The sequence below is a fragment of the Ambystoma mexicanum genome, chromosome 6q (assembly GCF_040938575.1).
Source record: "Ambystoma mexicanum isolate Mex_15411 chromosome 6q, UKY_AmexF1_1, whole genome shotgun sequence".
NCBI classification, from domain to species: domain Eukaryota; kingdom Metazoa; phylum Chordata; class Amphibia; order Caudata; family Ambystomatidae; genus Ambystoma; species Ambystoma mexicanum.
In genome coordinates, this window is record NC_090937.1 from 1,319,597,759 (window position 1) to 1,319,610,405 (window position 12,647).

A 12,647-nucleotide genomic window follows, 5' to 3' on the forward strand; every position below is an offset into this window, starting at 1 on the left:
TGGATGCTTGGAGGATGTTGTCTACATACGATGTGGCTTTGAGGGCAGCCAGAGTTTCTACCAGGTCCTCTGTCGAGAGTGTCTTGAATGTTGTCCAGGGTGTGTAGATTTCACAAGGAGGAACGTGAGGTGGGTCAGCAGATGCAGAACTGGTGTCTATTTGCTGGCGAATCTTGCTGATTTTGTCGATGAAGAAGGTGTTGATGGTGGTGGATTTTTCGATGGAGTGTTGTACGGCAGGGTTGGTTATCGGGTTTATGCAATGCTTGACCGCTTTGAAGACAGATAGGTTTATTCAATATCATTGAAAGAGAATTCAAGATTTTACAGCAGGAAATGTAGAAGCCCTTGTTCAGGTGGCATAAGATGGACCATTAAGGCGGACACCTGGTCAGTAGTAAAATGTATTTATAACAGCCATGTACATGAGTTGATGGGAATTTGGCAATTTTCAAAAATATTTGGTGGACACAAACTATACATATATTAAATCAATATATCATATCTTGTTGCTATAGAATGGATATACATCATTATAAACTTGTATAAATAAGTTGTCTGTTTTTTTTGAAATTTTGTGGTCTTGGGCTTTTCTGTATATTAACCTTTTAACTGCCATGGGTTTTCCCCCCCAGTGCCAAGGCCTTTTTGGTGATTTCAGTATTTCACCATGCAAAGCCTTCTAACAGTTTCTCCTTCATTAATCCCTTACGTGCCAAGGACGAGCTATCTCGTCCTTGGCACTGGGGAGGTAATCCCAAGGACGAGATACCTCGTCCTTGGCACTTAATCATTCATGAAACTATGTATTGTTGTATGTTGTGAAACATTCTCATCAATTATGTTTAAGATACCAATAATATATTTGTTCTCCCTATGTCTCTTTATGTGATGTACATGAATATGTTTTAATTGGTCTGTAACAAATTCACAGATTTCATAATTGTATATTCAAATAAATATTGTGGATATATGTGCTAAATTGATTAATGAATACACATTTTGTTGTCATACAATTTTGGGGCCTACTCAGGGATATGTTGTAGTGATGAATGCATCTTATACCTTCATTAAGAAAAATGAGTTTGCTGGAAACTTTAGTAGTTAACTGTTTGTTTGAATTATAATACCTTGCCACATTCTCTAGGACTGCTTGCTATTGTAGTAGAGGCAATCCAACATTCCAAGTGCCCACCCTCCCTTTAAACATATTACTGTCACTGGGCATCCTTCTTGGCCAAGTGCTTCAAGAAAATGCTCTCCCATATCTTGTAAGCCAATTGAGTTTCTAGTTTACCTCCAAGAATGTGTTTCCCCTGGGGTTAGCATTCTCCTCTCTCAGGGCCCATCTGGCAAACATCAGGCCTTTTACACTGAGAGGGATAGCTGACACTGAACATTACACTTCTGAAGAGTTTTATAACTTCTTCCTGACTCATTCAGCACTATAGTTCCATCCTGTGATCTTGCTTTCACATTTAGCTTGATGTTTGAAGAGCAAGTTACTGCACATGGGTTCAAGATATTGTAAGTCAAATCAGTGAGGAATTATGATAATGTGTTCATAATTCAGAGCAATTCCATACAATAAAAACTGTACTTCAATGCTGTCCACTAGTTCAGCATCAAGGACTGTGAGAAGAAAGTAATGTATGTAGAAGCTATTAACACAACCTGAGTGCAGGTGTCCTTCTTCAGTTTTCCTGACAAAGGTAGTATTAGATTTGTATTGTTCCCAGCAACGTATTCTCCCTACCTTTGCAGCTAAGCACTCCTACACAGATGACATTTGTCACCTCTTGGACTTGAGATAGGCAGTCCACGTCTATCTTACTTGAACAGTTCTTGTTGTTTCTGAGGGCATTAGTTGCAACATCTGCAGTGGGTCAAAATGGTAACAATCCCTCTACTTCAATTTTAGGTTGCTGGACCTGCCAAACTATATTGATTACATACAACCAGCATCTATTTCCTCAACCAAGGGAATCCAAGACCACCCCACAAAGGACCTGGTGGCCCCTTGGGTTGTGGGTGTCAAGAACTGTATCCAGCTTTTTCTGCATACCTGGGGCGTTCCTTGGCTCACACAGATTTGGAGAGGAGCCTGTGATGGTAGTACAGGTCAGGAAACACAAGACACTGCCCAAGCTGATCCAAGAGGATTAAACAGGGGAGGAAGGATAATTTATGGGCACTTTTGGAAGTGAGACAAAACAGCGCAACACAGGTTGGAATCCCGATATCCCGCACTTAGAAACCACTCGCAGGTATTAAGCGTGTTATAAAGGAACAATTATAAATATAATTATAATTATAAAACACACTCATGGGTTCCTTTGGTGAGCTCTCTATGCCACGTTATGACACCTCTGTGTTTTTGTGGCATAAGGACAGTGCAAGACACTCACAGGGGTGTCGTATGTTTTTGAGGATTGATTGCAGAATATTGGTTCCAGGATGTTCAATAAGGAACCTGCAGGACGCATGGTAGCATGATGAGCCATGAATAGATGGGGGGACCAGGCACAATGGCAACCAAGGAGCAAGGTGCAGGCACAGAAAGACAAAATAATGTAAATAAAGGGAGAGCAGGGACACAGAAAAAAGGCTGGGGAAAGAAGAGACTGGAGCCAAGAGAACTGGGAAAACATGACCCAGGAGGGCAGAAGAAGAGCAGGAGATAAAAGGCAGGACCAGGACTGAAGGGTAACTGCAGGGCTGACTATGAGCCTTATGACGCACAGACTTCCAGCCCTGCACTGGCTTTTATAGCTAGGTCTCATGCCGTTGTGTGAGAAATGCAGCCCTGGTATCCAGGGACGCCTAGAGGTCTGCGCTGTGGCCAGCGGGAGGGGCTTCCAAACCGCAATGGCAAAATCGTCATGGCTCCTCTGCCGTGCCCAGCAATCATTGGACCATCACGGGAGGAGCTGCCAGTGTAGAGAAGCCAGGAATGACCAGGTATGTGTGGCCATGCGCACGCAATGTTTGCATGCGTACAGGACACCTAACACCGGGCTGAGTTAAAGGGTTCTTGTATGTCAGAAATCTGTTGGACGGTTAAGTGGGTTCCAATCTGAAATTACATTAAAATATGTTTTAAGCCATTATAAGTAAGGATACATATGCCTTCCAGACATCGATAAAAATAAACAAACCTTTACTCAGTGTTATTTGCAGCTCAACCTATTTCTGACCATTTTTCCAAATTATATGTGAGAAATAAAGAATATGGACTATAAAAGCCTTATGGTTAATAGGGCTCACTGGAGTCTGGTTTGCTCTATAGAGGATATTACAGTCATTATTAATAAGTCTAGGGCCCCTGAGCCGAACGGTCTTTCAAATATGACCTTTAAATCTTACCCAGAACTATGCCTATAGTACTTGTAGCCTTGTTCCAGAATATTATAAAGGAGCAATATATCCTGAGTTCTTGGAAGTTCTTAGAGATAGACTAAATCCTCATTACTACAGACCTATCTCTCTTTTGGACGCATCTAGCAACGTTTTCTCTGCAGCCTTTTTAAAAGAGTTACAGACTTGGACTTTTTAGGCAGGTCTAATGGACAGGAATCAATACAGCTTTAAAAAGGCGATGGGAACTTCCCTTGACTGTTTCATACGACAACTCTTGCCTCAGCAGGCGATTTTGTAAAAGGTCCAATAAAAGTCACATTTCTGGAATTATCCCTAGCATTTGACTGAATAAATCGCCACAAACTTTGCTTTCAAATTACAATAGAAAGGTTGCCCGAGCAGAGCAACCTGTTAAATATTTTAGTGGCTTTGCTCTCTGATACTAAAGAGTGACTTGACCAGGAATGAAATGATTCCCACTTTATAAATACATATCGAGTATTTGGCAAGGATGTGTTCTAGCACCTTTTTTATTACATTTATATATTGAACTGTTCCTTGTCCAGGTCAAACGCTTGTCCGCCACGACTGGTTTTGTTATCTATCCAGTATGTGACCTACGCGAATTACCTAGTACTGTTTGACCAGACACCTATTCATCTTCAGAGATCATTAAACACTTTGGCCATATATTTAGAAGACCTGGATGTACAGATTAATGTTGCAAAGATTAAAATTCTGATCTTGAAAATGGCAGTGCAGAAAAATACAAACAATGTTAACAAATAATTGGACAAAAGATCGAAATAGTGGACACATTAAGGAGCTGGCAGTTTACTACTTTTCCAAGCAACGTGATAATCAAGTCTACAAACTTTTTCAGTCTATAATCAATGCTTATGCATCTCAAATAAAAATGGTGTAAAGGAGGTTTGGACACTTTTCCAATTAGATTGTATACATCTAAAATGATCTGCAGTCTAATTTATGGGAAGGAAATGTCTTCAAGTTTCAATTGGGAAACATTATTTGCCTTGTTATGGCAGAGATGTTTAGCTCTCCCAAATGGGATTCCTGTTAATATTATTAGGCAGGAACCTGGCCTGTTATCTATGCAATCGTCAGTGAATTTGAAAAGTATATAGCTATTTTTAAGGCCATTTATCCTCCCCCAAATTGCCTTTTTAGTGACCTTCATTTTTTAGATATAAATACATCTTGCCAGATATCTAATCAATGGCTGTTTTTCCTGTTCTAATAAATTGACCTATGTAGATTCAAATGTAGAGAAATTAATGTAGAATCGGATAAAATAAAATAAATCACAATGTCTCATGAAATACCATTTGTTTTATCACTCTTTTGAAGTGTAACCTTTTAATGAGATCCCATGCTATTTAGTTCGATATCCATGTTTTTAGAAATTATTTTGTTAGATTAAAGTTTAATGTAAAATTAACAAATTAAATTATAGGTTCCAGATATAACTCTTCAAGAGCAGATAGACTATGTCGCATTTGCAAAACTCTTATTGCAACCTTAAAACATTTACTTATAGAATGTTTTGTTCAGCATAACTGATGGTTAATCGAATTTGCCCATAATGAAGCATGTCCTTAGACATTACCATTTTGGAATATAATACTCAGGGCACAAGAGATTTCATTGCCGATAGCAGTTTTAGCTTTCATAAAATCAATGTTGTGTAAAATTGAAATTCTGTTATTGTGAATGTTGTGATTGAGGATTGTTGTTATTAATGTTGAGTTAGTAACCCATTCCACAGGTTACACTGGAGGGGGGAGGGAGGCAATGACCCAGCAGCCTGGATTATCGGCCCAAGCTAAGCAAGGGCTCCATGACATTACCCCTGGTGTAGCCTGTGGAACGGGTTACTTGCGCTATTAGCACCCATGGTTATCAAAGCGGTAACCAGGGTGCTAAAGTCTTTTCATTCATTGAAGATGACGCCACAAGCATCCCATCCAATGAATAAAAATACTTTGTCAAGATAGCCGCCAAGTTCCCACAGAGCCCCTCTTCCATCACCATGGCAGCCGGACAAGCGAGATGAAGTGAAGCTGCTGCGGTGGCCAGGGGTGTTGACAGGTCTGGAAAAGACCCGGGGCTATGCTGATGTCAGAACTGTCGGGACTGGGGGCTAGCTAGCCTTTTGGTTGTAGCTCCTGAGATTCTATCCGGGGCTACAACCAAAAGACCAGGGGCTATGGCTTCCTTAGCCCCCCTCCTAGCAACGTCTCTGGCGGTGGCAGTGGTATCCAGTGATGTTACCAAATTAAATTTTACCTGAAAAAATACAGAACAATAAATACATAGGGGTTGGTGGTAAGGGGTTAAAAATTGGTTTGGGGGTTATAAGTGTAGGAAAATAGAGGAATTGGGGGCACCCCCAAATAAAAATAAATCTATATGTTTTTTTTTTCAGTAGAGTTTCATTCGTTAGCATTTAGTTCGGTAAAATCCCATGCAACTGTTGCAGCGGATGCCAGTGCAGCTACAATCAGATAAGTGGGGCAGCGGAGGGGGATTGGGAATAGTAAAAAAAGAGAAGAAGAAACAGGAGGGTGGGGGAAGAAGGCGGGGTGGGGAGGCAGCCTGTGGGTTCTGTGGAATGCCAGCCGAGATAAGAGGTTTGAGCCCGCAATCCATGGAACCTGATTGGCTGTGCCCCCCACCCCAGGAGCTAATTGTATGTTAAATTTTATTAGGTAGGTTGTGTTTTATGTGTTTTATGTTTGTAATTGTTAAAGGTTTTAGTACAAACTAAACCACAATAGAAAATAAAGAAAATAATCATTACAGACATACTATGTCTGGCTCCACTTCCACAGACTTCAGTACTGTAAGTGTAGCTGATTGATCTTGTTTTCTGATTTGATTAAACGAGAGGTGTGCAATATAGGACTACGATAGGGAATGATCACACCAAGTGCTACCCATCTTCCCTCCAGTCCTGATCCCTCCTCTCCAAAAGGTTCAGCCATTTTGTGCCTATGCACTAAGTCGGGAGTTTCTGGTGGATGTGATGGGCCTATTTGTTGTCCACATGCAGGTGAGCCTCCAATACACCAAGGAAAATCTGAAATCTATTGGCTTATAAATAAAGTGGCGGGGATACCTCACATTGTTAGGATTAGGACAACTTGGTTGAATGAAGATTACTTGGAAGTAATCATTATATTACCACAGATGTCAATTGTTCCCAATCTGAACGGAGTGTGGTGCAAAAATCTACTTAGAAATATTGCTATGAACAATCTTTCTAAATCAAACTGCCATGCCCCTGCGACACACCAGTGTGTGCAGGGGCTGACAGGTGCAGACGAGTGTAAGAAGGAAGTCGTGGGGCCCGAGGTAAGTGGGGTGTGTTTTCTTCTGCCTGTATGAGGGGGGAGGTGAGATGTTTGTGTGGGGGGGACAGATGGGAGACAGGTTCAGGTAATGTGTGTGTATTTGCATATTTGTGTATTTAACAAGAGTGTGGGAGCCCCTCGACTGAGAATGAACATGGTTCAAATAGCCTGTTCAATGGAAGTTCTTCGACCTAGGAGGGTCATCAACCACGTTTTAGCTCACTGACCCTTCACAGAGTAGATATATTTATATGGATATCAGTCAGATTCCACACACAAGGGTGGTCCAACATTGAAATGCTAGACAATTCTCCTCTGAACAAGAATACCCTCAACAACCCCAAATACATGTGTAAGCCTTGTTAGGCCTCCTCGGTGAGGTACAGCTGAGCTTGTTTAAGGCACAGTGAGCAAAGGCTCCACGTCTGGATTATCCCAGGTCACTTAGGGCAAAACCCCAAGTTTTACAACTTAAATAAGAGTGTGGGACCCCCGCTACCAAGGACAAACGTGGATATTTCTCCTCTGTGAAAGGTGCAGTGAGCAAAAACGTGATTTTAGACCAACCTGAGTGGAAGAGAATCCATAGAACAGGTTATTCGAGCCATGTACGTCCTCAGTAGAGGGGCTGCCACACTCGTGCCACACGTGTATTTAATTTGCATGTTTGTGTGTATGTGGTGGGGATTGCAGGAAATGTTTTGGGTGGGGAAGGGAGGCTGCGAGGAAGGAAAGGGGGCTAAAGGGCATTACATTATTGAGCATGAGAAGGAGGGGATAAGATTCCTTGGGGGGGGGTCTGGAGGCATGCACCCCTCCTGCCCCCAAATATGTCATAAGTCCATATTTTGAAGGGCGCACAAAATCACCAAAATAAATCAGTCTTTTTTGGGCATTCAAAATACAGAACTATCTATTAGAACCAGCTGAACTCTTGCAGCTCTCTGGTATCCAAATATGTTCATCATGAGCTCACCCCTTCTTTTGAAACACTGTATGCAGTCCCCACCAAATGCCATAGCACTTCAGTTTCCTCCCAGGCGACATCCATTGGTCTTCCTAGGGCAGCCGGCCCGACAGTTTGAGGACCACTCACTGGCCGGCATTGTTACATACTAGTCGACAACCCCAACACTCAAAATGATCAATGTTCATTAAAACGTGAGTTTATTAAATTCTGGAAAAATCCAGAACAGAAAAAAGGCTACATGATGTGTTATTTGAAACATTCATACTAATATGTTTTTGTTGAGTAACAAGTGATTTTACTTAACCAGGTACAGAAAAATTGTATGAACCAAGAAAAACAGGCTCTCGGGCAAAACTACTTTGTTCATTTTAGTCGTGGGTGTTGCAGTAATGACTCCTGTCCTTTCTTTGTCACTCTGTCACAAACATAAAACAGAAGCAGTTTTGAAATGAAGAATTGTCTCCCACTTCACCTTCACAATCATTTTCTAGATATAAGAGGTTTGTATGAAATGGAAAGTATTCTTGGCCACTGGAGGACACATCTGTCTCACTGTGCGTTTATGCCTTGACATTTCCAAACAACCTGAGCTCAGACATCCTGCAATGTTCCGGGGTCATTTAGTTCTTAGCAAGAGCACCAAGGGAACACAGAAGTGAAACTTTGCAAACAAGTAGGTTTAAAATCCTATTCAAAAACCTACTTCAATCACCAAGTGTCAGCGATGTAGGTCAAACAACGTTATTTTCTTACAAGAAATAGCATATTTTTTTAGAAATGTACAGATCAGCAAACTGTGCTAATCTTGAGCTATGTTAGCCGAGCGATTTTTTTTGTTGCCCAAACAACAGTGGAATGATAGAAGAAAAGTGTTGTGTTTCTGTAGTGAGAACACGATCACCACACGCTTCCCTCGCCCAAAGGGATAACATAAAAAAATGGATGGGTGACACATAGCTGACCAAACAAGGCTAAGAAAAATAGAGTTCTCAGAGCAAACATTCAAACTGACCAGAGCAGTTAATGAGAAAAGGCACGTTTTTGTTGAAATCTTTTGATGGTATGTATGAAACAATGAACCAAAAAATACTCATAATTATTTTATGATAATCCTTCACTCTTTCTCCCCTAATTTCTGCTTTTTTGTAACGATGACAATGTTGCAAGTGTGGAAACGCCTGTGAACCCTTGCAAGGGGCTTCTATTATCCCCCTTTGTCCTCAGTGGAATATATCGAATTACAAAGGCGCTCATTTGGGCTGGGCCACCGCCACCAAGCCGCAGCACTCCTCACAGAAAGTGACATATATGTGTATTGACGGGGTCTGCCACGTGGAGGTCCGCTATGCTGGCAGAATGCTGCACTCACTCTAGAGGTGCTTTATCACACATGCATGTTTGTAGTTCAGTGTCAGTGGCGACATTTTGTATCGAACGGGCTCCTATCCACTTGGTGGATGTTCTCAAACTGCTGGTGATCTTGGTATCTCTGCTCTTACTAGTACAATTTAGTGTGCATGGCTCTGAGGATGAGTTTGGTGGGGTGTAGAAGACTGGCTGACATGACCAAGTTTAAATGAGAGACGTGAACTCATCAGTCGTTCACTTGTATACAAACCATCAGCATGTCACTGTGTGACAGTGGCGTAGACTCTCTAATCGATAAGGCATGATTGTCACCACCTCTTTTCGGGAATGCACAAGGTCTGGCTCATGCACCACTTCACCTCTGACCATTTTCTCACTAGCTCGCTGACTGTCACATCTACTTGCTGCTATGTCCTGTGCCCTGCTCCATCCTATGATCTGACCTTTGACTTTGTCCAAGTAGTTGTATTCATTCTGAGCCCAGTTCTCCTTGTGTCTCTGCTTTTCTACAGGCTGATCCTTTCATGCACGCTGGACACTCCTTGCAGCTGGCCAGCACTGCCCGGCCTGTCCTGTGCATCATACAATGTGATATGTCTTTGCTGGGGTCTCAGGTGTCCTCTGCTCTCTTCCCCTTCTCCCAACTCCACTTTGCTGGGTTTCTGCGGTTCACTTGTATGATGACCTGTTACTGCCACCCTGTTCTTCTTTATCCGTCTCCTCACTTGTGTGCACTGTCTCGACCGCTTCCCTTCCTCTTCTGCTCATGCTACATCAATATTTTGAGTGGTGGTGCATTGTTTGCTCTACATGTCCACCAATCCAACCTGCCATGGCCCTGGCCTTTCAACAGGCTAGGTACCTTTTCCACCGTCCCTTTCTCTCATCCTCAGTTGCCCACATCTCAGAACACAAATGTGCTTCCCCACTTAAGTGACTTAGATTTATTATTGGACTGTCTGCTATTAATTCCATATGGAAACACCATTCAGTCATGATGCTATGCTTTATCCACACCCGGGAAGGGGGCTGAGCCAATCCACTGGCTGGAAACACAGGACCAGAACTGCCAATGGAAAACCTGTGTTTTTCCAGCCACCCAATGCCCTTCCCCGGATGTCACCATTATTTTTCCACTGGCCCTCCACAGACCCCCCTCCTCAACCCTCTCTTCATGGTGGGGCTCGCGGCTCTGTCGCCACTGCTCCTTCCTTTCTCTGCCCACTACCATTGAAGTAGAAATAAGACTCAGTCCCTTTTCTATTTACTATGGTGGTGGCCATCTTGTTTATTTCCACTGGTGATTGGGCTCATGCAACAACAGTCCTGAACCCTTGCCGAGTACCTCACCCTGCCTATGCCTGGGCTGAAAGGCCATTACCTGTCATGTACACCCCGACCCATGGGTGATTGCTTCATTTCACTAATTTGTGTACTGTGGTTTTCATGCTGTATTGGACCTCCGTTTCCTTTGAACATGACCTGGTGAACATTGCATACACAAACGATAGCCTTTGTTTTGCGCAACCATACTCCTCCATTCAATCCTTAAACAGTCTATTATCTACCCCATATGAATACTATGTTATTTGTTCTTATTCTACCTGTTGACATACTGAATACACTTGTCCATGAATCCTTGGGTGTCTAAGCTACACTTAGAGCCCGAACCACAGGACAAAAACACACTCTCCTTATATCTATACTGTGGATGACCAAAAGAAGCCAGAAAAAAAGTGCACAAGCCCGGATTCGCACATTTGGTTGTGCGGGTGTTTATATTAGCAGGACAAATGGTGCTGGGTGAATTTAAAAATGCTGTATTATTTTCCTCCTAAAAAGAATTAACCACAAATATATTCTGCTAAAGTAAGTTAACAATGTTCCTAAAGAAATCAAAATGACAATGGTTAATGATAGGTTCCTTAAATGCAATTATTCTTTAATATGTAATCATCTGGTCTTCAACAGGGATTAAGTACCAAAGTACAGATACAATTTATACAATACTATTAAAAACAAATTATTGCAATACAGACCAGCAACCAGGTCACATGGAAGGGAAGAAAGGGAAAATAATAAAAAGCGAACAAAAAGAAAAGAGAAAATATATTCACTGCCAAACAACATTAATTCTATAATGTCCATTGCAAACGTAAACCAATACCAATTAGGCAAAGCTATACATCATTGTGCAGTGATGTATTAACTTAATTTAGAAAAAGCACCAGTGCACTCTTGTATTCACCACCAACACGCTATGTGAATTCTTGAAGACCTTATAGATTAAAATGGATCTAGTCTGAGTACCATCACCAACAACATGATTGTCCAAGAATCTTATAATAAGTTGGTTTGTTTAGTCATTCAAATTGGTTGATTACTGTTAGAGCTGCTTCAATACTGTAGTCCTAATTGTAGAGTTTGAAGGACTTGCTATTTCCTCAGGTCATTCTACCGAAATGAACAAATAAATTACCTCTCCTCATCCATAACCTTTACTTAACTATCATGTTACATATTCGTACCTAAGTATTTCCAATGGAATTGTGATTTTCTTAACATCCGCGTTCACTTCCCCCACATTGGGACCCAACTCTTGAAACCTGATTAAAACATACTGGACATAATGTCTAGTCTGCCATAATTGTTCCATCATTTCCAATTGCCCATTATTCACATGCAATCTTGGCCAGTGACCTCTTAACATTGCCCCAAATGCCAGAAGCTGTAACCCTTCACCTAGTGTTGAAGTTCTTAAAAACTATTCTTGAAGAATTGGTGTTCATGTCCTCACATAATGGCTGACTGCCAATCCTTGAACCATACTATTTTGAATGATCCAATAATGTAGCAAAATACTTTTCAATGGGTTAAATACCCAGCAACATGAAGTCCTCAAGGCAATATCTATGAATCAGCCTATTTCTTTCCTTAGATTCAAATACATTGAATAGAAGCAGTTCTAACCATACACCAAATAAATGATTGTGTTAGTTTCAGATCTAGTTTTTTATAAGGTAACTAATACGATTTGCACCTGCATCAATCATGCTGTCAAAATCAAACCACTGTCAAGTATAGGTGTCCCGCTTTAATCCGCCTCACTCATTTTTGATACCATCAAACATCCACAATATTGTGTCACCAGCAACCTGCTTTCTACCAACTCAAATTAATGTACCACTGCATATTCAACAAAATAACTTTTTTAGCCAACAATGAGCTTGCCAGAACACACGCCTCTCCAAGGAATTATTCTGCGGTGATCCACATGGTGCGAGGGCACTATCTTTTTTCCTACAGCCTTATGTATCGACCGTGACTTCAGATGGCAACATCTGACCTCATGTCATTTACATTTGTAAACACTGCATCATATCGTAGTGCCACAGAGCATTGGTGTGACTCTGAACTGAACTTAGTGACAGCAACCTGTCGGCGTTCCCTTCAGTTGAGTCAGGACTCAAAATGTAAAAAATATACTACAATGTTCATTTTATGTTATACTGAATACCTTCACAATCACTCGGTCTTGTTGGTGGACAATGAGCCAAACTGATACATATAATGAA